The sequence below is a fragment of the Crocodylus porosus genome, unplaced genomic scaffold (assembly GCF_001723895.1).
Source record: "Crocodylus porosus isolate Cpor-Errol unplaced genomic scaffold, CroPor_comp1, whole genome shotgun sequence".
In the NCBI taxonomy this organism is placed as follows: domain Eukaryota; kingdom Metazoa; phylum Chordata; order Crocodylia; family Crocodylidae; genus Crocodylus; species Crocodylus porosus.
Genome location: NW_017728913.1, coordinates 13,168,882 through 13,174,302, shown reverse-complemented (window position 1 = coordinate 13,174,302; position 5,421 = coordinate 13,168,882).

Below are 5,421 nucleotides of genomic sequence, written 5' to 3'. Positions count from 1 at the left end.
CCCTCGCCACACACACACACACACACACACACACACCCACACACACACACACAAGGCATCTCGGGCCAAAAACTCGGCGGGCTCAGCAGGCTCCGCCCCCTTCACCTCCGTCCCGCACTTGGCTCCGCCCACGCTGGTCCAGGGCCCCGGCCTCTGGCGTCACAGTGGGGGTGGGGCTCGGTCTCCGTAGTGAGCAGTCTGTGCGGTCACTTCCGGCGTGGCTGGGTTGCTAGGTAACGCCGGCGGGCAGCAGGCGAGCGGCCCCGGCCCAAGTATCCACCGCGCGGCCGCGCAAGCCACCGCCGGGCCGAGACAGGACGAGCCGAGACGAGCGCCTCCCCTGCGGGCACACGAGCGAGGGGCCGCGCGCGAGTCCCACGGGCGGTGCTGCGTCGCGCCGGGAGAGCCCGCCCCGAGCCATGTCCCGGCCCGCGGCGGCCCAGCGCAGCGCCTTCCAGGTGCGTCTAGGCCCGCGCGGCAGTGCCAGGCACACCCGCACCTCCTGCACTCTGGGGTCAACGTGTGTATATGTTTTGGGGGGGAGGCAGCACCGTACCTAGACTCCAGGCGGCCCCGGAGGAACTTTCAGTATTGGGGACCCCCTTCACTGATAATAATAATAATTCTTTTCACCATTTTCGGGTCCCCTTTCTGTCCTATCCCTGGGTGGCCACCGGTTCGCCCATTTCTGTGTCTGGCCCTGTGTTGTGTGAGTGCGTGTGTTTCAGGTTGACAGTTTCCTAGTGCCATGGATTTGGGAGTATCGGCCTCTTGTGCACTAATGTATGGTCACATGTATGGTCTATGCACCATGTAGGTATGGAATATGCACTAACGTATAGTCACGTGTAGTCACTGCAGTGGTCTGTTGCCCAGACGGAGATGGATTTAAATGGCATTGTGTGGCGGACACTACACAAGGCCATTTAAAGGGTGCATGGGGGTGCACTGTTTAAGTGCACCTCTGTCCAATGCACTGTGGGCAGGGCACCCTATGAGAGCCTTGTACAGGTTTCCCTCACTGCATGCTGTACACACGTTCATGGAGAATGGTGCATAACTCAAATTCACATAAAGGAAACCCACTTTACAAAGTAACAAATAGGGATATGTTCTGAGACCTCTACTAACCCCCAGAGCCATTTCTACCACTTTTAAAAGACAATTTTGGTACTCACCAACAGCAGATAGTACACACAAGCATAGGGCACTGTCATAATGGGGATGGCAACTGCATAAACATATGTCGCAGACAACGAGCGAGGAGCACAGATCCACAGAGGAGACTATATTTTGGTGTGTGTCACTTCCACAATGCACAGCAAAAAGCATCTGACTGCAGGCTTCCACCACACAGATCGCATAAGAGTGCATTTACCTTGCATATACCAAATTTTTGGTATTAAAAGGGTCATTGCATAAGAATGAATTAGCTTCCCACTGGCTAGCTTTCAGGGGGAGGGGTTGAATCTTCTTGCTGCTGCATGTACCCCTGATGGAGACATGGGGAGCATGTCCCGCCCCACCCCTGGATTTGTGTGCATGGCAAGGGCAGACTGCCCACTATGGGTTTGGGACCAGGGGCTTCTTGGACTGAGCCAGGGCTGGGCTTGGAGCGGGCAGGTGCTGGGTGGGCTCAGCTGTACAGGGCAGGTGGTGGCAGTGCTGGGAAGGGTGGATATGGGGAATTTTGGTGTGGCTATAGCCCTCCAAGTCCTCTCTTAGCACTGTCCCTTCTCAGGGCACTCCACTCTGCTGCCTTTCCCTCAGGAGCCCTCCACTGAGGAGTGGGTAGGGAACATGCAGCCAGTGCAGGGCTCCTGAGGGAAAGGCAGCAGAGTGGAGTGCCCTGAGCAGGGGCAGCACTGGGGGTTGAGGGCTATAGCCACCCCAAAATTCCTCATAGCTACTCTTCCCAGCACTGGCACCTCCCCCCCATGCCCTGTACACAAATCGGGGGGCACGTGCCCCCAGTGCCTCCCCTGAGGGTGTGCACAGCAACAAAGAGCTGTGCCCCCTCCCCACCCTGTTGTACCCCCTTATTACCTCCCTGTGTCCCCTGGATGAGCCTCCCATGGTTCCATCCCACTCCTAGACCGAAGGTCACATTCACTGCCCTGGTTGGGCAGTGCCTGCCTCTGCCTCTGCCCCTGCCCCTACCCCTTTCCTCACTGTGGTGGCCTTAATCTGCCTTCCTACCCCTTTTCTCCCACAGGCCACTTTCCTTCCACAGACTTACTGGCAGGGCACGACTCTCCCAGCTGCCCAGCTTCTTTCCTGTAAATCTGCTATTGGATCAGTATCGGTCAATATAGCTGGCTAATAATCGGCTATCGGTATTGGGCAAGCAACTCTTTATTGGTGCACCGCTAGTTTTTTATTTTATCCTTTAGCAGCTTCACTTACTTCCTTCAGTGACTTCCTTCTGTCCATCAGTGACTTTAGCAGCAGACTTCCTTCATTTCACCACCTAGCCCCTAGCCACAACTCCCACTCATTGCCTCTCCACCTCCCATTTCACTACCCAGTCCCATCATTAAACTCTTCGCCCTGCCAGCCTGATGCTCCCACCCCGCCAACAGCCCATCTTTCCAAAATACCCCCCCACCTAGAGCAGGGGTAGAAGCTAGGGGTGTGCGAAATGGGCCATATTCAATTTGGATTTGGCCCAAATCGGGAATAGTGATTCAGTTAGTTGATTCAGATCTCTGTCCCTGTGGCCGAATCAGAATCCGAAGATTCGATGCTGATTTGGAGAATCAGGGATTTGGGCACAGACACAGCATTAAATATTTTTTCTACATACCTTGAGGTAGCAGGTGCGGCTCATGAATGCTGAGATGGTGGGGCAGATGGAGCCTCCCACAGGAGCATGGGGATCCCCCCCCACATGCTCGGTGGTGAACCGGGTAGTGAACTGGAACTGCTTCTGGTCCATTTCTGGGTTTGTGCAACAGGGGCCCCCCTGCACTTCCCCAGCAGACCTGGAAGTGGACCATAAGTGCTTTTTGTCCACTTCTAGGTCTGCAGCTGAGCGAGCTGGGGAGCCCCCCACCATGCTCCTGTGGGTCGCTCCATCTGCCCACTATCTCAGCATTCACAAGCCACTTAGTACTTTGAGGCATGTAGAAAAAACATTTAAAGTTGTGTCTATATCCGAATTGTTAAATCTTTCCAAATCTCTCCAAATCAATTTGGGGGGGGGGTTCTGATTTGATTCAGAGACATTAAAGGGTCTCCTGATTCAATTTGGATTCAGAGATTCAGCCACCAAATCGGGCCGAATCTCTTCGAAATTGAATCAACCGAAGCTTCACACAGCCCCAGTAGAAGCCTGTCCTGGCTCATGAGGCCTGTAGCAGCAACTCACAGCTGTAGATCCTAGTCAGACCCCTCTGCTCACCAGCTCTGTAGTGGCGGGTTAGGGTCAGGGACAGTTAGAGAAGGTTTTTAGCCTGAACATGTGACTACTCTAAATTCAAACTAACTTTAATAGCAATCAGTATTTGAGAAGCTTAGTGTAATATGTAACAAAGCCCTTACTGATGCAGAGATGACTGCTTGTGTTTGCAGAGCTTGAAACATTAGTTCTGAGAAATGAATCTTCTCATTTATTTCAATAGATGCTAACTCAGCTGTTAGTGAGGTACTTCACCTGTTAATATTACTAATAATTTAATCATATGACATATTATGAAGATCTTTGTCATTGTTAAGGATGGATTTGAAAGCTATATTAACTTACATGCATAGGCTTTCAATAACACTGACACAGTTGCAAGTTGATTTAATGTTCTAAAAAATGGTTAACCTGTAAACATTTTGGTAAGCACTACACTAGACCATTTTTACTTATCTGTCAGGTCTATCCTTAGTTGACTGGATTCATGTTTTTACTGTTTCAGAAGTTTTTTGGGTGGGAAATTAGTGTAGAACTTTAAGAGAGAGATCTTTACTTCTGAGCAAAAGTTATTTATTAAAATATTTCAGGATGAGCTACAAGAAGCAGTTTTTGCTCGTGCAGCAAGACAGCAAACAGCTTACTACTCAGATGACTTTGACACCGATGAAGATGGTATGTTAAGCAGCAAGGCAGATGACTTCAAATGTATTTTGTCTATGTTCTCCACCTCTCTCCCTTCACTAAGGGAACATGATTGAATGTCCAGAGATTCCACATTTTAATCACACTTTAAATTATGAACCTTAAAGAATCTCTGTGACATCAGTCAGCACAATATTGTTGTTCACTCTCCATCAAAGTGTACAAGGATATCTTAAAGAGATGTTTCCTTTTTTTCCTAAGACAGCCTTAATAAATATCAACTAACAACGAGTATGGAATTCTATCTGCTTACTGTAATATGAGAGAGGCAGAGATTTTTGTAGATGGCATCTCTTATTGGACCAACTGAGTGGTTGGGATAGACTCAGATGAGCTTTCAGGTATCACAGTACCCTTCCTCAGGAAGAGTATTCATGAGGAAGGGTCCTGGGATACCCAACATCTCATCTAAGTTGAATGGATCATACAAAAATCCTTGACTTTCAATTCCTGGACCATCATGGCTACAACATTATTCAAACACTACCAAAACAAGGGCAATATGTGTGTTCTGTATGTCATAATATACTTTTAAAGATTTCATCTACATGAAGTCTGTTTCAGTTGTTATTTACCACAGTTATCCCTTAAAAATTCTTTGGCCTGAATTGGCATTCCTTCATGCACATATTGCACAGCAGGACTCATCCTCTGTTCAACGTGTTACGGTGTTCTTTAGGATTTGAACCCTGAAAAAGCTCAGAGCCATTGTTAGTAATGGGGGTAAGGTTGCATAACAAGTTTTAACGAATGAAAACTATGTTTTGGGGAACTGCAAAACATAGGGGACAGGACCATGTCTTATTTGAAGAGTTTATAATTTAATTTTAGATATGACACAACTAGTGAGTGTAATTGGAGCGGATGTGGAATCACTAGGATTCCAGTAATAAGGTTCCATGGTTGCTCATTACTAGTAAGTGCACATCTTTGTTTATTTGTCACTTTTTTTGCTTGTAGTAGTGGATATATGAGGTTTTGAGTAGTGTTTTGAATCTGGTGACAGGTGGTAATTTAATTTATTAAAGACTGCAAGGATTATTTTGCATAAGGTCCAGAATGGAAAAGGCAGGATAATGACTGAGAGTGAAAAAAAGCAGAGTATAAAGCTTTACATTGTTCACTGTTGGAGTGATGGGGAAGACAGTGATATAAGCTAAGGTTGTGTGAATAATATATTCTTTTAAAAAATCCTATATTCCTATAAAACATGAAATACAAATTCAGTACAGAAGTTGATAATATACCATTTTCAGGTACCGTGGAAGAACTTCCTGAAAGTATATCAGCTGTTGAAAATTCACTTAAGAAGTCAG